Source organism: Cherax quadricarinatus, unplaced genomic scaffold, assembly GCF_038502225.1.
Source record: "Cherax quadricarinatus isolate ZL_2023a unplaced genomic scaffold, ASM3850222v1 Contig374, whole genome shotgun sequence".
In the NCBI taxonomy this organism is placed as follows: Eukaryota; Metazoa; Arthropoda; class Malacostraca; order Decapoda; family Parastacidae; genus Cherax; species Cherax quadricarinatus.
This window is the reverse complement of record NW_027195400.1, coordinates 72,352-97,779: the sequence shown is the minus strand read 5'-3', so window position 1 is coordinate 97,779 and position 25,428 is coordinate 72,352. Positions and strand designations below refer to the sequence as shown.

The 25,428-nt window shown below is 43.8% G+C and overlaps 1 pseudogene; it reads right to left on the bottom strand.

Annotated features, from left to right (window-relative positions):
* Positions 1-1,183: 1,183 nt before the first annotated feature.
* Positions 1,184-25,428, bottom strand: LOC138851342 (alpha-aminoadipic semialdehyde synthase, mitochondrial-like; annotated as a pseudogene).

The following is a 25,428-nucleotide window of genomic DNA, read 5'->3' as shown; positions in this document are numbered from 1 at the left end:
TCTATTTCAGGAGTACAGTCTATTTCAGTGGTACAGTCTACTTCAGGAGTACAGTCTATTTCAGGAGTACAGTCTATTTCAGGAGTACAGTCTATTTCAGGAGTACAGTCTATTTCAGGAGTACAGTCTATTTCAGGAGTACAGTCTATTTCAGGAGTACAGTCTATTTCAGGAGTACAGTCTATTTCAGGAGTACAGTCTATTTCAGGAGTACAGTCTATTTCAGGAGTACAGTCTATTTCAGGAGTACAGTCTATTTCAGGAGTACAGTCTATTTCAGGAGTACAGTCTATTTCAGGAGTACAGTCTATTTCAGGAGTACAGTCTATTTCAGGAGTACAGTCTATTTCAGGAGTACAGTCTATTTCAGGAGTACAGTCTACTTCAGGAGTACAGTCTACTTCAGGAGTACAGTCTATTTCAGGAGTACAGTCTATTTCAGGAGTACAGTCTATTTCAGGAGTACAGTCTATTTCAGGAGTACAGTCTATTTCAGGAGTACAGTCTATTTCAGGAGTACAGTCTATTTCAGGAGTACAGTCTATTTCAGGAGTACAGTCTATTTCAGGAGTACAGTCTATTTCAGGAGTACAGTCTATTTCAGGAGTACAGTCTATTTCAGGAGTACAGTCTATTTCAGGAGTACAGTCTATTTCAGGAGTACAGTCTATTTCAGGAGTACAGTCTATTTCAGGAGTACAGTCTATTTCAGGAGTACAGTTCATTTTTTCTAAAGTACATTCCATGGAAGTCCCTTGTTATGCACAACTTCCTAGTTCTGACCCAGACTGACCTGCTGCTGCTTGCTAGTTATGACCCAGTGTGACCTGCTGCTGCTTACTAGTTGTGACCCAGGTAAACCTACTGCTGCTTGCTAGTTGTGACCCAGTGTGACCTGCTGGTTACTTACTGTGACCCAGGTAAACCTACTGCTGCTTGCTAGTTGTGACCCAGTGTGACCTGCTGGTTACTTACTGTGACCCAGGTAAACCTACTGCTGCTTGCTAGTTGTGACCCAGTATGACCTGCTGGTTGTGACCCAGGTAAACCTACTGCTGCTTGCTAGTTGTGACACTTACTGTGACCCAGGTAAACCTACTGCTGCTTGCTAGTTGTGACCCAGTGTGACCTGCTGGTTACTTACTGTGACCCAGGTAAACCTACTGCTGCTTGCTAGTTGTGACCCACTGCAACCTGCTGCTTACTACCTGGAGTTTACCTGGAGAGAGTTCCGGGGGTCAACGCCCCCACGGCCCGGTCTATGACCAGACCTCCTGGTGGATCAGAGCCTGATCAACCAAGCTGTTACTGCTGGCTGCACTAGTTGTGATCCAGTGTAACCTGCTGTTGCTTGCTAGATATCACCCAGTGTGACCTGCTGCTTTTTTCCAGTTGTGACCCAGTGACCTGCTGTTTACAAGTTGTGACCCAGAGTGACCTGATGCTTACTAGTTGTGACCCAGAGTGACCTGCTGCTGCTTACTAGTTGTGACCCAGTGTGACCTGCTGCTGCTGCTGACTAGCTGTGACCCAAAGTGACCTGCTGCTGCTGCTTTACTCTTGTCTAGCACCTTTCTCAGAAGTAAGTTTATTCAGTTACAGGTACACATAGCTACATACATTATCATACATAGCAGTATATTCTAACCATACAATAGAGCAAAAAAGTAATGTAAAGGACCTGGGAGAGATAATGTCAGAGGATCTTAACTTCAAAGGCCACAACAATGTATCTACCGCATCTGCTAGGAAAGTGATAGGATGGATAATGAGAACCTTCAAAACTAACGACACCAAACCCATGATGATTCTCTTTAAACCGCTTGTTTTCTTTACCCTGGAGTACTGCTGTACACCAACTGCCCCCTTCAAGGCTGGCAACATTGCTGACCTGGAGAGCGTACAAAGAATTTTCACCGCACACATAAGTGCGATAAGGCACCTAAACTACTGGGAACGGTTGAAGGTCCTTGGTCTGTATTCCCTATAACACAGGAGAGAGAGATACATGATAATATACACTTGGAAGTTCCTGGAGGGATTGGTACCAAGCCTGCACATGAAAATCACTCCATATGAAAGAAAAAAGAATTTGCAGGATATGCAACATTCCTCCGATGAAAAGCAGGGGTGCCACAAGTACACTGAGAGACAACACAATAAGTGTCCCGGGGCCCAAGACTGTTCAATTGCCTCCCAGCATACATAAGGGGGATTACCAATAGACCCTTGGCTGTCTTCAAGAAGGCACTGGACAGGCACCTAGAGTCAGTACCTGACCAACTGGGCTGTGGTTCGTATGTCAGCTTGCATGCAGCCAGCAGTAACAGCCTGGCTGATCAGACAATGATCCACCATGAGGCCTGGTCTCAGACCAGGCCACAGGGGTGTTGACCCCTGAAACCCTCTCCAGGAAAACTCAAGGTAAGGTCACTCAAACTTATAGTCAGTCGTGTAGCCAAGGTCACTCAGACCTACAGTCTTGTAGCCAAGGTCAGTCAGACTTACACGAATTTAATAACTGAACATCAAGAGACTGATCCCATGAACTTCACAACTGAACATCAAAAAACTAACCCCATGCACTTCGTGGGTGAATGACTGCTCCTCAAAGGGCTTGGAGCCATCAGACTGCAAGATGTCGTACATGTGAGGCAGCAGCAGCGACCCGAACAAATCCGTGGCTTCCCTGGGCAGCTGTATGGGCATATTGTCTATGCTGCACACCAGTGCTCCAGGGCCCTTGAAGCTGTAACAGGGTTCCACGATATTAATCATAATGTGTGATTTACATGTTATAGAATATTGTCGAGTACAAAAAAAGCCACAACTCTGCCTGTCATTTTTCTTTATCTTTATTTGTGTACCTGTTAGTGTCTTTATTCTGGTTGGCATCATAGAGACAGAAGGGTGTGTCAATGGTGGTACACTTTGTCATGAACTCTGTAGATCCTCCAGGATCTGCTGAGACGTCACAGATGGCCAGCATCCTGTGTGGCAGTGATGGTGAACCTCTCTGTAATAAGAAACATCATCTTCATTATCATAATAATAATAATACTAATAACAATCAGTATGTGGTTTTTTGTATATGATTATCTATTTAGAGACCACAGTATGTCTATCAGTGGACACCAAGGGGAATGAATCTCACTTTTACTTTGTGGATTATTATTATTATTATTATTACTATTATTATATTCAAAATAGGCACTAAGTCCATATGTAAAGAACTGAGAAATACAAATAGGCGAGTATAGGCAGACAGAGAGGAAGAAAAAAGCTGTGGGTCCAGAAAGGTGAGCCCAAGATTGCTGAGTAGATGTGCAGACCAGCTAGCAGCACCTCGAACTCGCATCTATCAGCAGTGCCTAGTAGTGTAAATGGCCTTCTCTGTGGAAAGAGGCAAATGTATTTCCCAGTTCACAAAAAGAAGAGCAGAATGGAAATCAACAACCACAGACTTGTGTCAGTTTTGTCAATCACTGGCAAGATTCCTGAGACAATAACCTCACAATAAATGAGGATGAGTTTTTCCACTACCATTCACTTCTTTGTGATCGTCAATATGGCTTCAGAAAAAGTCACTCTTCTGCTGATCTGTTGTTAAACTTCTCCACTAAGTGGCACCAGTCACTAGATGAATCCACAGTCAGCTGTGTAGTAGCACTGGACATTGCTACATTTCCACCGAGTATGGCACCAGGGACTCTTGGCAAAACTGCAAGCACTAGGAGTTACCAGCTAGATCTACACTATGCCTTCTCAGTAATTACCTTCAAGGTATATCTCTAAATGTAGTTCTGAGTGGAACAGAGTCAACAAGACTCACTACTAGTGCCAGTGTACCAAAGGGAAGTGTGCTTGTGCTACTGTTATGGAATGTTTATTTCAATGACCTTCAGCTCGTCCTAGAATCCCATGCATATGGAGATGACTGTACTCTAGCATTCACTTATCCAGGAGAGGAAATGCTAGCTGCTCTATGTTACATCAATCACCAGCTTACAGCCTAGGAAAAATGATGGCAAGTTGCATTTGCTTCTAAGAAAACACAGGTGATGGTCTCTATGCGCCATGATAGTAATGCTGGTGCAGCAGTAAGAATGAATGGGAGAGTGTTGGTACCCTGGGATGAGGTTGATATCCTTGGGGTAAAATTTGACTCTAAACAGTAGAGGCTGCAAGACACTGTATGAGGCAAGACTGCTTACAACTTGAGTGTGCTCCACTTTCTTGGACTGCCTGCCCCATGTCTCATCTGTGATTTCTTGACAGAAAAGAGAAGAGAGCAAAACGACTTATCTCTTGTCTGAACCCAGCCTGGACAGATCCATCATTTCAGCAGAGCCTTCAACACTGGAGGAATGTGGGTTGCCTTACTGTTGTAGACAAGGCCAATAGTGTCAAAGTACCTCCACTCCAAGAACAGCAAGAAGTGAGCTTCTACACTGCAAGACAGGCAGCAAGCAGCAACTACTCTCTGACTGTACCCTACTCCAGAACATCACTTCGTCTGAGATCATTTAATCCTAAGACGATTCTAAAATGGAACATGTTCTTACAACATAACTGAAATAAAGTCAGTTGACCAAATGAAATTGCTGGCCCACATATGCCTCCAATTTCATTCTGTTTGTAAGTAAGTAAGCTACAGGTACACTTAAGTACAATTACCATACATATTTGTAAAATACCCACCAGGATAACCCAAAAAAGTCAAAATCCATTGTGGTCATAAAATAAAAAGGTTTTCAAATGAGTTGAAGTTAAGTAATAGCTCTTGTAAATAAAGATAGGAACTTTTAACCCAACCCTTTAAATATGCTTGTGTAAATATAAAGAAACTTACACTGGTAGGGAGCCAGAGTGTATATATAGGCTGCAGGAGGAACTTGGCATCAGGGATGGTTAGAAGTTTGGGTGAGTTCACTGCCCTGTATATACCACTGATGATCAACGTGGCATATGGCACCATCTGAAACAACCGGTGAAATGAATGAAAACATATACAAGTTCTATGCACAGTGAGAAGATACAAAAGTTCTATATACAGTGAAGATATATACAAGTTCTAATATATATATACAAACTCTACATACAGTGAAAATACTATATACAATTTCTACATGCAGTCAAAATTTATATAATCTCTACATACAGTGAAAAGTTGTATGATTCAGGGTTGGCCTCCCATACTCTTGCCATTGTTCGGTAAGAAAATTATCCTACAATCAAGAGAACTGTTCTTATGACCATGAAAATGACCTTATGATAAGAAATTAATTTGGTGAACAGGACAATGACCTTGTATGCAGGACAATGACCTTGTGAGCAGGACAATAACCTTGTGAGCAGGACAATGACCTTGTGAGCAGGACAATAACCTTGTAAGCAGGACAATGACCTTGTGAGCAGGACAATAATCTTGTGAGCAGGACAATGACCATGTGAGCAGGACAATAACCTTGTAAGCAGGACAATGACCATGTGAGCAAAACAATAACCTTGTGAGCAGGACAATGACCTTGTGAGTAGGACAATAATCTTGTGAGCAGGACAATGACCATGTGAGTGAGTGATTTTCGTGTGCAAGTTCGGTACTAGTCCCTCTAGGATTTTCCAGGTGTATATAATCATGTATCTCTCCCTCCTGCGTTCCAGGGAATACAGGTTTAGAAACCTCAAGCGCTCCCAGTAATTGAGGTGTTTTATCTCCGTTATGCGCGCCGTGAAAGTTCTCTGTACATTTTCTAGGTCGGCAATTTCACCTGCCTTGAAAGGTGCTGTTAGAGTGCAGCAATATTCCAGCCTAGATAGAACAAGTGACCTGAAGAGTGTCATCATGGGCTTGGCCTCCCTAGTTTTGAAGGTTCTCATTGTCCATCCTGTCATTTTTCTAGCAGATGCGATTGATACAATGTTATTTTGATCTTCGACTCTCAGTCTGGTTAGCGGCTTGCTAAAAACTGAGTCATATTGGGACTTGAGTAGCTCACTCATTTCCTTGCTGTCATCTGTGTAGGACCCATCTTGTTTAAGTAGGGGCCCAATACTGGACGTTGTTCTCGATTTTGATTTGGCATAGGAGAAGAAATACTTTGGGTTTCTTTCGATTTCATTTATGGCTTTTAGTTCTTCCCGCGATTCCTGACTCCTAAAGGATTCTTTTAGCTTAAGTTCGATGCTTGCTATTTCTCTGACCAGTGTCTCCCTGCGCATTTCAGATATATTGACCTCTTTTAGCCGCTCTGTTATTCTTTTCCGTCGCCTGTAAAGGGAGCGCCTGTCTCTTTCTATTTTACATCTACTCCTCCTTTTTCTTAGAGGAATAAGCCTTGTGCATACATCGAGTGCCACCGAGTTAATCTGTTCTAGGCATAAGTTTGGGTCTGTGTTGCTTAGTATATCTTCCCAGCTTATATCGGTTAGGACTTGGTTTACTTGGTCCCACTTTATGTTTTTGTTATTGAAGTTGAATTTGGTGAATGCTCCCTCGTGACTAGTCTCATTTTGTCGGTCTGGGGCTCCACGCATACACGTCTGAACCTCAATTATGTTGTGATCTGAGTATATTGTTTTTGATATGGTGACATTTCTTATCAGATCATCATTGTTAGTGAAGATGAGGTCTAGTGTATTCTCCAGTCTAGTAGGCTCTATTATTTGCTGGTTTAAATTGAATTTTGTGCAGAGATTTAAAAGCTCGTTTGAGTGTGAGTTTTCATCAGAGCTGCCTCCTGGTGTTATTACTGCAACAATATTATTGGCTATATTCCTCCATTTTAGGTGCCTTAAGTTGAAGTCCCCCAGGAGCAAGATGTTGGGTGCGGGAGCTGGAAGATTTTCCAGACAGTGGTCAATTTTTAACAGCTGTTCCTGGAATTGCTGGGATGTTGCATCCGGAGGCTTGTAGACTACCACAATGACTAGGTTTTGGTTCTCGACCTTTACTGCTAAAGCTTCCACTACATCATTTGAGGCATTAAGCAGTTCTGTGCAAACAAGTGACTCTGCAATGTACAGGCCAACCCCCCCCCCTTTTGCCTGTTCACTCTGTCACATCTGTATAGGTTGTAACCTGGGATCCATATTTCGTTGTCCAAGTGATCCTTTATGTGGGTCTCAGTGAAAGCCGCGAACATTGCCTTTGCCTCTGCAAGCAGTCCACGGATGAAAGGTATTTTGTTGTTTGTTGCTGGCTTTAGACCCTGTATATTTGCAAAGAAGAATGTTATCGGACTGGTGGTATTGTTGGTACTGGGGGGGGATTTTTTTTCCGGCATTAGTATCTGTATCTGTTGGTTTGGAGTGGAGGCCATCGACTGTGGTTCCACTCCAGGAATGACTGGATTTGGTGTACGATTTCTGCCATTTCCTACCAGTTTTTTTTCCTTCCTGGCACTAAAAAACCTCTCCCTCTTGAGTGGCTGTGGCTACCCAGGTTTTCCCATGGCCTGGATGTTTTGTATCTTTTTGTCCCCTTTAGATGGTATGCCTGGCAATTTAAGTTATAGCACAGTCTTTCCTGTACTGAAGAGGTACACATTTCAGGGTGAAAAAGCTTACAGGAAGGGAGTTTGCATTTTCCTGTTGTCATATGGGCATGGCATTTTCTAGGGTGGTCAAAGTTGCATGTCCCATCTGTTTTTCCAGATTTCCCATGCCAGCAGATACCAAGTGCATAGTATGTGCACAGGCTTGGTTTCCGCTTGCCTTGGGTTTCTGTGACTGTATTCCCTGTTGGTGCATGTTTCCCTGTCTTACTTCTATCCTCCCTAGCACCAACAATGGAGCTCCCACCAGTTGTTTTTGGTAATTTATCCTCACTATTGCTATTGGAGTCCTCTTGTTTGCTATTTCCTGCGGTATTTCTAGTTTGCAATATTTTTTTTATCTTATCTTTGACTACACTTGTTTCCCTACTATGGCTCCTGTCCCCTATGAGGTCATTTATATGTATTCCTTCCTGCGTATAATTCCCGACTACCTGGACAAAATCTCCAGCTTCACCATTACTGTCTCCCAGGACAGTATCTCCAGCTTCACCATTTCTGTCTCCCAGGACAATGTGAGCAGGACAATGACCTTGTGAGCAGGACAATGACCTTGTGAGCAGGACAATAACCTTGTGAGCAGGACAATAACCTTGTGAGCAGGACAATGACCATGTGAGCAGGACAATGACCTTGTGAGCAGGACAATGACCTTGTGAGCAGGACAATAACCTTGTGAGCAGGACAACCTTGTGAGCAGGACAATAACCTTGTGAGCAGGACAATGACCATGTGAGCAGGACAATGCCCTTGTAAGCAGGACAATAACCATGTGAGGAAGACAAATACCTTGTGAGCAGGGCAATGACCTTTTGAGCAAAAAATGCTGATCTTGTGAGCAAAGACAAATGTATGTCTCAGGATGTTATTCATATTCAACAGTATCGTACTGTCCACTGTCTTTATGAAGCAAGTGATCGCAGCGGTTCACCTCACAACAGTAAATCCTGTTGGTCACTGCTCACAAAAAGAAAATAAAGTCACACAGGGGAAATAAACATGGCATGGTTTGTGACCAGTTAGTGGTGGAGGTTTGAGCCTTCACCCAGTAATCCAACTGGTGTGGGTCACATCCTGGGGACAAAATTACTGTATGTCACAGTTTATGACTTGTTTTGTTTCAATGGTTCAGCATCGGATATAACTGGGAGAGCTACAGCCCACCCCCCACACCCCAAACTTATAGCTCCCGTAACTGACCTTCAGTTTATAGGAAGCAGTGGTTTTTGGGAGACATTTTATGGAAAAATGCATCTAATAAGCTGCAAAACACAATAACATAAGTTGCAGGAAATGTTCTGCATAATAAGGGATTTTCTATATAAGTACATAGTATGTTACTGATGTTAGCAATGGTCTGTATAGCTTGATATACAAACACATTGAGAATGTTGCGTATTATATCATTACAGGTGGCCCTCCATATTCGCAAGGGTTGGGGATCAAGAACCTCGTGAATCTTGAAAATTCACAAATGTTTGGTGCACAAATATGATGTAGGGAAACATAATAATACCTGGAGAGAGTTTACCTGGAGAGAGTTTCGGGGGTCAATGCCCCCGCGGCCCGGTCTGTGACCAGGCCTCCTGGTGGATCAGCGCCTGATCAACCAGGCTGTTGCTGCTGGCTGCACGCAAACCAACGTACGAGCCACAGCCCGGCTGTTCAGGAACTGACTTTAGGTGCTTGTCCAGTGCCAGCTTGAAGACTGCCAGGGGTCTGTTGGTAATCCCTCTTATGTGTGCTGGGAGGCAGTTGAACAGTCTCGGGCCCCTGACACTTATTGTATGGTCTCTTAACGTGCTAGTGACACCCCTGCTTTTCATTGGAGGGATGGTGCATCGTCTGGCAAGTCTTTTGCTTTCGTAGTGAGTGATTTTCGTGTGCAAGTTCGGTACTAGTCCCTCTAGGATTTTCCAGGTGTATATAATCATGTATCTCTCCCTCCTGCGTTCCAGGGAATACAGGTTTAGAAACCTCAAGCGCTCCCAGTAATTGAGGTGTTTTATCTCCGTTATGCGCGCCGTGAAAGTTCTCTGTACATTTTCTAGGTCGGCAATTTCACCTGCCTTGAAAGGTGCTGTTAGAGTGCAGCAATATTCCAGCCTAGATAGAACAAGTGACCTGAAGAGTGTCATCATGGGCTTGGCCTCCCTAGTTTTGAAGGTTCTCATTATCCATCCTGTCATTTTTCTAGCAGATGCGATTGATACAATGTTATGGTCCTTGAAGGTGAGATCCTCCGACATAATCACTCCCAGGTCTTTGACGTTGGTGTTTCGCTCTATTTTGTGGCCAGAATTTGTTTTGTACTCTGATGAAGATTTAATTTCCTCATGTTTACCATATCTGAGTAATTGAAATTTCTCATCGTTGAACTTCATATTGTTTTCTGCAGCCCACTGAAAGATTTGGTTGATGTCCGCCTGGAGCCTTGCAGTGTCTGCAATGGAAGACACTGTCATGCAGATTCGGGTGTCATCTGCAAAGGAAGACACGGTGCTGTGGCTGACATCCTTGTCTATGTCGGATATGAGGATGAGGAACAAGATGGGAGCTAGTACTGTGCCTTGTGGAACAGAGCTTTTCACCGTAGCTGCCTCGGACTTTACTCTGTTGACGACTACTCTCTGTGTTCTGTTAGTGAGGAAATTATAGATCCATCGACCGACTTTTCCTGTTATTCCTTTAGCGCGCATTTTGTGCGCTATTACGCCATGGTCACACTTGTCGAAGGCTTTTGCAAAGTCTGTATATATTACATCTGCATTCTTTTTGTCTTCTAGTGCATTTAGGACCTTGTCGTAGTGATCCAGTAGTTGAGACAGACAGGAGCGACCTGTTCTAAACCCATGTTGCCCTGGGTTGTGTAACTGATGGGTTTCTAGATGGGTGGTGATCTTGCTTCTTAGGACCCTTTCAAAGATTTTTATGATATGGGATGTTAGTGCTATTGGTCTGTAGTTCTTTGCTGTTGCTTTACTGCCCCCTTTGTGGAGTGGGGCTATGTCTGTTGTTTTTAGTAACTGAGGGACGACCCCCGTGTCCATGCTCCATCTCCATAGGATGGAAAAGGCTCGTGATAGGGGCTTCTTGCAGTTCTTGATGAACACAGAGTTCCATGAGTCTGGCCCTGGGGCAGAGTGCATGGGCATGTCATTTATCGCCTGTTCGAAGTCATTTGGCGTCAGGATAACATCGGATAGGCTTGTGTTAATCAAATTTTGTGGCTCTCTCATAAAAAATTCATTTTGATCTTCGACTCTCAGTCTGGTTAGCGGCTTGCTAAAAACTGAGTCATATTGGGACTTGAGTAGCTCACTCATTTCCTTGCTGTCATCTGTGTAGGACCCATCTTGTTTAAGTAGGGGCCCAATACTGGGCGTTGTTCTCGATTTTGATTTGGCATAGGAGAAGAAATACTTTGGGTTTCTTTCGATTTCATTTATAGCTTTTAGTTCTTCCCGCGATTCCTGACTCCTAAAGGATTCTTTTAGCTTAAGTTCGATGCTTGCTATTTCTCTGACCAGTGTCTCCCTGCGCATTTCAGATATATTGACCTCTTTTAGCCGCTCTGTTATTCTTTTCCGTCGCCTGTAAAGGGAGCGCCTGTCTCTTTCTATTTTACATCTACTCCTCCTTTTTCTTAGAGGAATAAGCCTTGTGCATACATCGAGTGCCACCGAGTTAATCTGTTCTAGGCATAAGTTTGGGTCTGTGTTGCTTAGTATATCTTCCCAGCTTATATCGGTTAGGACTTGGTTTACTTGGTCCCACTTTATGTTTTTGTTATTGAAGTTGAATTTGGTGAATGCTCCCTCGTGACTAGTCTCATTTTGTCGGTCTGGGGCTCCTCGCATACATGTCTGAACCTCAATTATGTTGTGATCTGAGTATATTGTTTTTGATATGGTGACATTTCTTATCAGATCATCATTGTTAGTGAATATGAGGTCTAGTGTATTCTCCAGTCTAGTAGGCTCTATTATTTGCTGGTTTAAATTGAATTTTGTGCAGAGATTTAAAAGCTCGTGTGAGTGTGAGTTTTCATCAGAGCTGCCTCCTGGTGTTATTACTGCAACAATATTATTTGCTATATTCCTCCATTTTAGGTGCCTTAAGTTGAAATCCCCCAGGAGCAAGATGTTGGGTGCAGGAGATGGAAGATTTTCCAGACAGTGGTCAATTTTTAACAGCTGTTCCTGGAATTGCTGGGATGTTGCATCCGGAGGCTTGTAGACTACCACAATGACTAGGTTTTGGTTCTCGACCTTTACTGCTAAAACTTCCACTACGTCATTTGAGGCATTAAGCAGTTCTGTGCAAACAAGTGACTCTGCAATGTACAGGCCAACCCTCCCCTTTTGCCTGTTCACTCTGTCACATCTGTATAGGTTGTAACCTGGGATCCATATTTCATTGTCCAAGTGATCCTTTATGTGGGTCTCAGTGAAAGCCGCGAACATTGCCTTTGCCTCTGCAAGCAGTCCACGGATGAAAGGTATTTTGTTGTTTGTTGCTGGCTTTAGACCCTGTATATTTGCAAAGAAGAATGTTATCGGACTGGTGGTATTGTTGGTACTGGGGGGGGATTTTTTTTCCGGCATTAGTATCTGTATCTGTTGGTTTGGAGTGGAGGCCATCGACTGTGGTTCCACTCCAGGAATGACTGGATTTGGTGTACGATTTCTGCCATTTCCTGCCAGTTTTTTTTCCTTCCTGGCACTAAAAAACCTCTCCCTCTTGAGTGGCTGTGGCTACCCAGGTTTTCCCATGGCCTGGATGTTTTGTATCTTTTTGTCCCCTTTAGATGGTATGCCTGGCAATTTAAGTTATAGCACAGTCTTTCCTGTACTGAAGAGGTACACATTTCAGGGTGAAAAAGCTTACAGGAAGGGAGTTTGCATTTTCCTGTTGTCATATGGGCATGGCATTTTCTAGGGTGGTCATAGTTGCACGTCCCATCTGTTTTTCCAGATTTCCCATGCCAGCAGATACCAAGTGCATAGTATGTGCACAGGCTTGGTTTCCGCTTGCCTTGGGTTTCTGTGACTGTATTCCCTGTTGGTGCATGTTTCCCTGTCTTACTTCTATCCTCCCTAGCACCAACAATGGAGCTCCCACCAGTTGTTTTTGGTAATTTATCCTCACTATTGCTATTGGAGTCCTCTTGTTTGCTATTTCCTGCGGAATTTCTAGTTTGCAATATTGGTTTTATCTTATCTTTGACTACACTTGTTTCCCTACTATGGCTCCTGTCCCCTATGAGGTCATTTATATGTATTCCTTCCTGCGTATAATTCCCGACTACCTGGACAAAATCTCCAGCTTCACCATTACTGTCTCCCAGGACAGTATCTCCAGCTTCACCATTTCTGTCTCCCAGGACAGCACCTCCAGCTTCACCATTACTGTCTCCCAGGACAGCACCTCCAGCTTTACTATTACTGTCTCCCAGGACTGTACAGTAGCAGTCGCAAATGTTTTGATGTGCAAATATATTGCAGGGAATATTAATAATAGCATTTACTTAACCTAACAATATTGCTGCCTTAGCCTACTGAACCACGAACAATCATAAAACACATGAAAACTTCATAAAATATTGCATATGCATGTTATGATTGGGCGGCTGGGCATTCATGAATATTCGAAGCTCGTGAAAGTGGAACTCACAAAAGTGGAGGGCTAGCTGTATTGTGTATAATATCATTATTATACACAATACAGAAAGTCCCCAACGTGTTCTTAAGTTGAAGACTTTCTTGTATTATGATTATAGACAATACACGAGATTCTCGATATGTTTGTAAGTCAAGGATTTACTGTACATGTACTTGCAGATTACTATTATTATTATTAATCATGTTAAGCAGTTCTTACAACCAAAATACTCACCCAGTCTTTATTTTAAAGCACCAACATGATCAAAAGTTTAGAATTACAGCAACAGTAGAAACATCACTGTTAAAGGCACAGGAAGGTGCTCCTTGACTTACAGTGGGGTTATGTTCCAACCATCGATAGTTTAATATCTTTATTATGCACCCCATACCCATCCTGTGGGCGGTAGTCAAAAGATTACAAAGGTACATAATGGGTCCAGTGACTGAACCCCAAAGTTATGATAGCTGAACTAGTTACAAAGGTAATGAACTCCAGGTAGATCTGGTCACAATCATGGCAAGTTACAGAGGTAATGAATCAGCCTCACTCCTATACATGGTTACAGTCATGAACAAATTACAAAGTAATGAACCACTGATACGTCCACACCTGATCACAACTGTAATGAGTTATAAATACAAGTATTAAGTGGGTCATACACCCACACTAGCGCGCGCGCACACACATACACACACAAGGGCGCACGCACAGACATATGCACACAAGCGTACAAATATATGCATACACACAAGCACGCACACCCACACACACACACGAGCATACAAATATATGCATACACACAAGCACGCACACCCACACACACATGCATACACACACCCACCAACCCACACCCACACACACACACACACACCCACACACACACATGGTAATGCATTATTTACAGCTAGCAAAGTCAGCGTATTTCTCCAGAATGGTCTGTAATATACCACTGTTTACCTGGAGTTTACCTGGAGAGAGTTCCGGGGGTCAACGCCCCCGCGGCCCGGTCTGTGAACAGGCCTCCTGGTGGATCAGAGCCTGATCAACCAGGCTGTTGCTGCTGGCTGCACGCAAACCAACGTACGAGCCACAGCCCGGCTGATCCGGAACTGACTTTAGGTGCTTGTCCAGTGCCAGCTTGAAGACTGCCAGGGGTCTGTTGGTAATCCCCCTTATGTGTGCTGGGAGGCAGTTGAACAGTCTCGGGCCCCTGACACTTATTGTATGGTCTCTTAACGTGCTAGTGACACCCCTGCTTTTCATTGGGGGGATGGTGCATCGTCTGCCAAGTCTTTTGCTTTCGTAGTGAGTGATTTTCGTGTGCAAGTTCGGTACTAGTCCCTCTAGGATTTCCCAGGTGTATATAATCATGTATCTCTCCCTCCTGCGTTCCAGGGAATACAGGTTTAGGAACCTCAAGCGCTCCCAATAATTGAGGTGTTTTATCTCCGTTATGCGCGCCGTGAAAGTTCTCTGTACATTTTCTAGGTCGGCAATTTTACCTGCCTTGAAAGGTGCTGTTAGTGTGCAGCAATATTCCAGCCTAGATAGAACAAGTGACCTGAAGAGTGTCATCATGGGCTTGGCCTCCCTAGTTTTGAAGGTTCTCATTATCCATCCTGTCATTTTTCTAGCAGATGCGATTGATACAATGTTATGGTCCTTGAAGGTGAGATCCTCCGACATGATCACTCCCAGGTCTTTGACGTTGGTGTTAGGCTCTAATTTGTGGCCAGAATTTGTTTTGTACTCTGATGAAGATTTAATTTCCTCATGTTTACCATATCTGAGTAATTGAAATTTCTCATCGTTGAACTTCATATTGTTTTCTGCAGCCCACTGAAAGATTTGGTTGATGTCCACCTGGAGCTTTGCAGTGTCTGCAATGGAAGACACTCATGCAGATTCGGGTGTCATCTGCAAAGACACGGTGCTGTGGCTGACATCCTTGTCTATGTCGGATATGAGGATGAGGAACAAGATGGGAGCGAGTACTGTGCCTTGTGGAACAGAGCTTTTCACCGTAGCTGCCTCGGACTTTACTCTGTTGACGACTACTCTCTGTGTTCTGTTAGTGAGGAAATTATAGATCCATCGACCGACTTTTCCTGTTATTCCTTTAGCACGCATTTTGTGCGCTATTACGCCATGGTCACACTTGTCGAAGGCTTTCGCAAAGTCTGTATATATTACATCTGCATTCTTTTTGTCTTCTAGTGCATTTAGGACCTTGTCGTAGTGATCCAATAGTTGAGACAAACAGGAGCGACCTGTTCTAAACCCATGTTGCCCTGGGTTGTGTAACTGATGGGTTTCTAGATGGGTGGTGATCTTGCTTCTTAGGACCCTTTCAAAGATTTTTATGATATGGGATGTTAGTGCTATTGGTCTGTAGTTCTTTGCTATTGCTTTACTGCCCCCTTTGTGGAGTGGGGCTATGTCTGTTGTTTTTAGTAACTGTGGGACGACCCCCGTGTCCATGCTCCCTCTCCATAGGATGGAAAAGGCTCGTGATAGGGGCTTCTTGCAGTTCTTGATGAACACAGAGTTCCATGAGTCTGGCCCTGGGGCAGAGTGCATGGGCATGTCATTTATCGCCTGTTCGAAGTCATTTGGCTTCAGGATAACATCGGATAGGCTTGTGTTAATCAAATTTTGTGGCTCTCTCATAAAAAATTCATTTTGATCTTCGACTCTCAGTCTGGTTAGCGGCTTGCTAAAAACTGAGTCATATTGGGACTTGAGTAGCTCACTCATTTCCTTGCTGTCATCTGTGTAGGACCCATCTTGTTTAAGTAGGGGCCCAATACTGGACGTTGTTCTCGATTTTGATTTGGCATAGGAGAAGAAGTACTTTGGGTTTCTTTCGATTTCATTTATGGCTTTTAGTTCTTCCCGCGATTCCTGACTCCTAAAGGATTCTTTTAGCTTAAGTTCGATGCTTACTATTTCTCTGACCAGTGTCTCCCTACGCATTTCAGATATATTGACCTCTTTTAGCCGCTCTGTTATTCTTTTCCGTCGCCTGTAAAGGGAGCGCCTGTCTCTTTCTGTTTTACATCTACTCCTCCTTTTTCTTAGAGGAATAAGCCTTGTGCATACATCGAGTGCCACCGAGTTAATCTGTTCTAGGCATAAGTTGGGGTCTGTGTTGCTTAGTATATCTTCCCAGCTAATATCGGTTAGGACTTGGTTTACTTGGTCCCACTTTGTTTTTGTTATTGAAGTTGAATTTGGTGAATGCTCCCTCGTGACTAATCTCATTATGTCGGTCTGGGGCTCCGCGCATACATGACTGAACCTCAATTATGTTGTGATCTGAGAATATTGTTTTTGATATGGTGACATTTCTTATCAGATCATCATTGTTAGTGAAGATGAGGTCTAGTGTATTCTCCAGTCTAGTAGGCTCTATTATTTGCTGGTTTAAATTGAATTTTGTGCAGAGATTTAAAAGCTCGCGTGAGTGTGAGTTTTCATCAGAGCTGCCTCCTGGTGTTATTACTGCAACAATATTATTTGCTATATTCCTCCATTTTAGGTGCCTTAAGTTGAAATCCCCCAGGAGCAAGATGGTGGGTGCAGGAGCTGGAAGGTTTTCCAGACAGTGGTCAATTTTTACCAGCTGTTCCTGGAATTGCTGGGATGTTGCATCCGGAGGCTTGTAGACTACCACAATGACTAGGTTTTGGTTCTCGACCTTTACTGCTAAAACTTCCACTACATCATTTGAGGCATTTAGCAGTTATGTGCAAACAATTGACTCTGCAATGTACAGGCCAACCCCCCCCCTTTTGCCTGTTCACTCTGTCACATCTGTATAGGTTGTAACCTGGGATCCATATTTCGTTGTCCAAGTGATCCTTTATATGGGTCTCAGTGAAAGCCGCGAACATTGCCTTTGCCTCTGCAAGCAGTCCATGGATGAAAGGTGTTTTGTTGTTTGTTGCTGGCTTTAGACCCTGTATATTTGCAAAGAAGAATGTTATCGGACTGGTGGTATTGTTGGTACTGGATAAAATACTTTGCCATTTCTTGAACATTTCTGAGTGAGTTGAAAATATCGTAGAATATAAATATGATATGCTAAATAAATAACAAATTAATAACTACTCTCACTGAATCAGTAAATAAACAAATAATTACTGTAATTAAATACAGCCTCTCCTCACTTAGCGATGTACTCGTTTACCAATGCCACCCAGGATAACCCAGGGTAGGGAGGGTTAGCCACCCAGGATAACCCAGGATAGGGATTGTTAGCCACCCAGGATAACCCAGGGTAGGGAGTGTTAGCCACCCAGGATAACCCAGGGTAGGGAGTGTTAGCCACCCAGGATAACCCAGGGTAGGGAGTGTTAGCCACCCAGGATAACCCAGGGTAGAGATGGTCAGCCACCCAGGATAACCCAGGATAGGGAGTGTTAGCCACCCAGGATAACCTAGGGTAGGAAGTGTTAGCCACCCAGGATAACCCAGGGTAGGGAGTGTTAGCCACCCAGGATTACCCAGGATAGGGAGTGTTAGCCACCCAGGATAACCTAGGGTAGGAAGTGTTAGCCACCCAGGATAACCCAGGGAAGGGAGTGTTAGCCACCTAGGATAACCCAGGGTAGAGAGGATTAGCCACCCAGGATAACCCAGGATAGGGAGTGTTAGCCACCCAGGATAACCCAGGGTAGGGAGTGTTAGCCACCCAGGATAACCCAGGGTAGGGAGGGTTAGCCATCCAGGATAACCCAGGGTAGAGATGGTCAGCCACCCAGGATAACCCAGGGTAGGGAGGGTTAGCCACCCAGAATAACCCAGGGTAGAGATGGTCAGCCACCCAGGATAACCCAGGGTAGTGAGGGTTAGCCACCCAGGATAACCCAGGGTAGAGAGGGTTAGCCACCCAGGATAACCCAGGGTAGGGAGTGTTAGCCACCCAGGATAACCCAGGGTAGGAAGTGTTAGCCACCCTGGATAACCCAGGGTAGGGAGGGTTAGCCACCCAGGATAACCCAGGGTAGAGATGGTCAGCCACCCAGGATAACCCAGGGTAGAGATGGTCAGCCATTCAGGATAACCCAGGGTAGAGATGGTCAGCCACCCAGGATAACCCAAGGTAGGGAGGGTTAGCCACCCAGAATAACCCAGGGTAGAGATGGTCAGCCACCCAGGATAACCCAGGGTAGTGAGGGTTAGCCACCCAGGATAACCCAGGGTAGAGAGGGTTAGCCACCCAGGATAACCCAGGATAGGGAGTGTTAGCCACACAGGATAACCCAGGGCAGGGAGTGTTAGCCACCCAGGATAACCCAGGGTAGGGAGGGTTAGCCATCCAGGATAACCCAGGGTAGAGATGGTCAGCCACCCAGGATAACCCAGGGTAGGGTGGGTTAGCCACCCAGGATAACCCAAGGTAGGGAGGGTTAGCCACCCAGAATAACCCAGGGTAGGGATGGTTAGCCACCCAGGATAACCCAGGGTAGGGACGGTTAGCCACCCAGGATAACCCAGGGTAGGGGGGTTAGTCACCCAGGATAACTCAGGGTAGGGAGTGTTACTGGACTGGTGTGGGTCACATCCTGGGTGTTAGTGGGCTGGTGTGGGTCACATCCTGGGCATTAGTGGGCTGGTGTGGGTCACATCCTGGGCATTAGTGGACTTGTGGGTCACATCCTGGGTGTTAGTGGACTGGTGTGGGTCACATCCTGGGTGCTAGTGGACTGGTGTGGGTCACTTCCTGGGTTAGTAGACTGGTGTGGGTCGCATCCTGGGTGCTAGTGGACTGGTGTGGGTCACATCCTGGGTGTTAGTGGACTGGTGTGGGTCACATCCTGGGTGTTAGTGGACTGGTGTGGGTCACATCCTGGGTGTTAGTGGACTGGTGTGGGTCACATCCTGGGTGTTAGTGGACTGGCATGGGAGATTTAAATACCTTACCACCCTTTATATACAAAAAAGCATCACAAGTGTTATCACCAACCATTGCAACACTCTTTAACAAATCTATTGAATCCTCTACCTTCCCTACAGTTCTCAAAATAGCAAGGGTCACCCCGATCCATAAAGGAGGAGACCACACAGACTTGAATAACTATAGGCCAATATCCAACCTACACCCTCTCTCTAAAATCTTTGAAAAATTAATCCATAAGCGTATCTATTCCTACCTCATCTCCCACAACATACTCAACCCCTGTCAATTTGGGTTCAGGCCTAATAAAAATACTAATGATGCTATTATCCACATGCTAGAACATATTTATACAACAATAGAGAAAAAAGAAGTCCCACTCGGGATCTTCATTGACTTACGTAAAGCTTTCGATTCAGTTGACCATGACTTGCTCCACATAAAATTGTCGCACTATGGTATAAGAGGGCACTCCCTCAACTACCTAAAGTCATACCTCAGCAACAGAAGCCAATATGTGTACACAAGCCAATATGTGTACACAGCCAATTACAGTTGGTGTCCCACAGGGAAGTGTCCTAGGCCCTCTTCTCTTTCTCATATACATAAATGACCTACCCAATGCATCGCAACTACTCAAACCCACACTATTTGCAGATGACACTACATACGTCTACTCCCACCCGAGCCCAGTCATGCTAGCCAATACTGTAAATACCGAATTACAGAAAATATCTACCTGGATGAGGACCAACAAACTTACTCTAAACATTGACAAAACCTACTACATTCAGTTTGGTAAAAGAGCTGCAGATGTGTCTCTTAACATAATGATAAATGGATCACCTATCACAAAACTCACAGAGGGAAAATTCCTAGGAATCCACCTTGATAATAGACTCAAATTTCAAACACATATACAACAAATTTCAAAAAAAAATTCCAAGACCGTAGGCATACTATCGAAGATACGGTACTATGAACATTAAAATGGTATAAAATACCGACAGGTTGTTAGGTAAGACACATATGCAACAGTTAGGTATCTTTATTTCGAAACGTTTCGCCTACACAGTAGGCTTCTTCAGTCGAGTACAGAAAAGTTGATAGAAGCAGAAGATACTTGAAGACGATGTAATCAGTCCATCACCCTTAAAGTTTTGAGGTGGTCAGTCCCTCAGTCTGGAGAAGAGCATTGTCCCATGGTATGAAACAATATTGTTTCATACCATGGAACAATGCTCTTCTCCAGACTGAGGGACTGACCACCTCAAAACTTTAAGGGTGATGGACTGATTACATCGTCTTCAAGTATCTTCTGCTTCTATCAACTTTTCTGTACTCGACTGAAGAAGCCTACTGTGTAGGCGAAACGTTTCGAAATAAACATACCTAACTGTTGCATATGTGTCTTACCTAACATAAGAACATAAGAAAGGAGGAACACTGCAGCAGGCCTGTTGGCCCATACTAGGCAGGTCCTTTACAATTCATCCCACTAACAAACATTTGACCAACCCAATTTTCAATGCCACCCAAGAAACAAGCTCCGATGTGCAAGTCCCACTCAAATCCAACCCCTCCCACTCATGTACTTATCCAACCTAAATTTGAAACTACTCAAAGTCCCAGCCTCAATAACCCAACTAGGTAGACTGTTTCACTCATCAACTACCCTATTTCCAAACCAATACTTTCCTATGTCTTTTCTAAATCTAAACTTATCTAATTTAAATCCATTACTGCGGGTTCTCTCTTGGAGAGATATCCTCAAGACCTTGTTAATATCCCCTTTATTAATACCTATCTTCCACTTATACACTTCGATCAGGTCTCCCCTCATTCTTCGTCTAACAAGTGAATGTAACTTAAGAGTCTTCAATCTTTCTTCATAAGAAAGATTTCTAATGCTATGTATTAATTTAGTCATCCTACGCTGAATGTTTTCTAACGAATTTATGTCCATTCTGTAATATGGAGACCAGAATTGAGCTGCATAATCTAGGTGAGGCCTTACTAATGATGTATAAAGCTGCAGTATGACCTCTGGACTTCTGTTGCTTACACTTCTTGATATAAATCCCAGTAATCTATTTGCCTTATTACGTACGCTTAGGCATTGCTGTCTTGGTTTAAGGTTGCTGTTTACCATAACCCCCAAGTCCTTTTCGCAATCTGTATGGCTAAGTTCTACATTATTTAACTTATAAGTGCTAGGGTTATGGACACTCCGGAGCTTCAGAACCTTGCATTTATCTACATTGAACTGCATCTGCCACTTTTCTGACCAAGAGTAGAGTTTCTCTAAATCCTCCTGAAGTTCCCTAACATCTACGTTTGAATCAATTATCCTACCTATCTTCGTGTCATCGGCGAATTTGCTCATATCACTAGTAATTCCTTCATCAAGATCATTGATATATATTATAAACAACAACGGGCCCAAGACTGATCCCTGTGGAACGCCACTTGTTACTGATCCCCACTCGGATTTAACCCCATTTATGGACACTCTCTGCTTCCTTCTGTGAGCCATGATTCGATCCACGAGAGCGCTCTTCCCCCAATGCCATGAGCTGCTACTTTCTTCAACAGTCTTTGGTGCGGAACTCTATCAAATGCCTTACTAAAATCTAAGTAAATAATATCAAATTCTTTATCGTGGTCAACAGCCTCAAAAGCTTTACTGAAGAAAGTTAATAAATTAGTTAGACAAGACCGGCCTCTTGTGAATCCATGCTGAGTATCATTAATCAAGCTATGCTTATCGAGATGGCTTCTTATAATTTGAGCTATAATTGACTCTAGTAATTTGCCTACAATTGAGGCCAGGCTTATTGGGCGGTAATTTGACGGTAACGACTTGTCCCCTGTTTTAAAAATAGGAATTACATTAGCCATCTTCCACATATCAGACACTACACCTGTTTGAAGAGATAAATTAAAAATATTAGTTAATGGTTCACAGATTTCCATTTTGCATTCCTTCAGAACCCTTGAAAAAACCTCATCAGGACCCGGTGACTTATTTTGCTTCAGTCGGTCTATCTGCTTCACAACCATTTCACTAGTGACTGTGATGTTACATAATTTATCTTCTTCTGGCCCACTATAAAAATTAATTACCGGAATATTATTAGTGTCTTCCTGTGTAAAAACCGAGAGAAAATAATTATTTAAAATCGAGCACATGTCATTCTCTTTGTCAGTAAGATGCCCATAGTTATTTTTAAGGGGACCTATCTTATCTCTGACTTTTGTTCTATATACCTGGTAAAAACTTTTTGGGTTAGTTTTAGAATCCCTAGCAACTTTAATTTCATAGTCCCTTTTAGCTTTTCTTATCCCCTTTTTAATGTCCCTCTAAATGTCAATATACTGATTCATAAGATGACCCTCGCCTCTTTTGATACGCCTATAAATTCCTTTCTTATGCCCTAGTAGATATTTCAGCCTATTATTCATCCATTTTGGGTCATTTCTATTTGATCTAATTTCTTTATAAGGGATAAACGTTCTTTGAGCAGCATGTATTGTGTTCAGAAAACTGTCATATTGATAGCTCTCTTCGTTACCCCAGTCAACAGATGATAAGTGTTCTCTAAGCCCATCGTAATCTGCTAAGCGAAAATCTGGGACTGTTACTGAGTTATCCCTACTATCATACTTCCATTCAATTCTAAATGTAATTGATTTGTGGTCGCTAGCACCCAGTTCCTCTGAAACTTCTAAATTATTAACAAGGGATTCATTGTTTGCAAGAACGAAGTCAAGCAGGTTATTACCCCTTGTAGGTTCTGTCACAAACTGCTTCAAAAAACAATCCTGAACTACTTCTAAGAAGTCGTATGATTCTAAATTCCCAGTCAAGAAATTCCAATCAATATGACTAAAGTTAAAGTCTCCTAGAATTACTACATTATCGTGCCTTGTGGCCCTAACAATTTCCTCCCATAGTAGCGAGGAGAAGGCTGGAGGCAGTGGAGATGTCATGTCTGAGGGCAATGTGTGGTGTGAATATAATGCAGAGAATTCGTAGTTTGGAAGTTAGGAGGAGGTGCGGGATTACCAAAACTGTTGTCCAGAGGGCTGAGGAAGGGTTGTTGAGGTGGTTCGGACATGTAGAGAGAATGGAGCGAAACAGAATGACTTCAAGAGTGTATCAGTCTGTAGTGGAAGGAAGGCGGGGTAGGGGTCGGCCTAGGAAGGGTTGGAGGGAGGGGGTAAAGGAGGTTTTGTGTGCGAGGGGCTTGGACTTCCAGCAGGCATGCGTGAGCGTGTTTGATAGGAGTGAATGGAGACAAATGGTTTTTAATACTTGACGTGCTGTTGGAGTGTGAGCAAAGTAACATTTATGAAGGGATTCAGGGAAACCGGCAGGCCGGACTTGAGTCCTGGAGATGGGAAGTACAGTGCCTGCACTCTGAAGGAGGGGTGTTAATGTTGCAGTTTAAAAACTGTAGTGTAAAGCACCCTTCTGGCAAGACAGTGATGGAGTGAATGATGGTGAAAGTTTTTCTTTTTCGGGCCACCCTGCCTTGGTGGGAATCGGCCAGTGTGATAATAAAAATAAGTAGTCTCCCCTGGTCCCTATCTAAATTTTGGGGACGGTATATCACACCTAAAGTTAATTTTTCATGCCCCTCTGAAAATTCTATCCAAACAGACTCTGTATGTGTTACTTCAGACTTAATACCCGTTTTTATGCAACAGTTCAAGCGATCTCGGACATACAATGCCACCCCACCCCCCTTCCCGATACTTCTATCTACTTGGAACAATTTAAAACCCTGAATGTGACATTCTGCAGGCATGTCCCGACTTTTTGAATTAAACCACGTCTCAGTAATGGCAAATACATCTATGTTACCTGCACTAGCAACTAGTCTCAACTCGTCCATCTTTTTCCTAGCACTGCGACTATTTGTGTAATAAATACTTAAAGACCCTCCTCTCTCTTTACCTTTCCTGCTCCTTTCTGTTATTCCACTAAACCTATTACTGTCCTTGTCAATTTGTGCCACTGGCTTTCCAATATCCACCTCATTTTGCCTATTACTAGTTCTCCTAGTACTCATATTACTACCCTGAGACTTCACAGTTTTCCCGCAAAAACCCATACCACTAACTATTCCTAGTTTAAAGACCTAACAGCTCCCTCCACTGCGTTGGCCAGTGCTCCCACCCCACACCTAGATAAGTGAACCCCATCCCTGGCATACATGTCATTTCTGCCATAGAAGAGGTCCCAGTTGTCAATGAATGTTACTGCATTTTCCTTACAGTATTTGTCCAGTCAGCAATTGACACCAATTGCTCTGGACAGCCATTCATTTCCAACTCCTCTCCTTGGCAAAGTGCCACATATGACAGGTTTCCCACCCTTCCTCCTAATTATCTCTATTGCTGACCTATACCTGCTAATCAGGTCCTCACTCCTACGTCTGCCAACATCGTTGCCTCCAGCACTGAGACAGATAATAGGATTGCTCCCATTACCTCTCATGATGTCATCCAGACAGCTAACAATATCCTTCATCCCAGCCCCAGGAAAACACACTCTCTGCCTCCTACTCCTATCCTTCAAGCAGAATGCCCTATCCATGTACCTAATCTGGCTATCCCCAACAACAACAATGTTTTTACCTTCCTTGGCGTCGTCCGTCGTGATGCTCCGAGTAGTCGACTCACATTCGCCAGGTAGCATTACACCACTTGTAGAATTCGTCAAGACGTTCTCGATGGACTTCGTTGGGGTTTCTAGGGATGTCTCACTCACGTCTGCCAATGCTTCTTTGGTGCTCGTTGTGGCATTCCCAGTAGAACACACACATTCGTCAGGTAACACCGAGAATGGGTTGGAAGTTTCCACGGTAGTCTTCTGGTTTCTCGTTGTTTCTGCCTCTCCAACCGTTTTCTTGATCTTCAGCTTGGTTCCATGTTGCCCGGCCACTGACCAAGCTCCCCTCTTAACCTGGGGACTCACAACAGGAGGATTACTACGAATCCTCTTGTTCTCCTCCGTTAATCGCCGTATCTCCATCTTAGCAACTCTGAGCTCTTCTCTCAGCTGCTGGTAAAGTTGCTCAAGAGAGGGCATCCTGGTTCAGATTCACAGAGAGCACACAAACAGGTCTTCACAGAGCTAAGTACACGTCACCACTGAGCTAAGTACACGTCACCACTGAGCTAAGTACACGTCACCACTGTGCTAAGTACTACGGTACTATGTTATACAGTCAGCCCTCCTGGCCCTATATCACTCACTTATTTACCCTTATCTCACCTATGGAATTTGTGCAT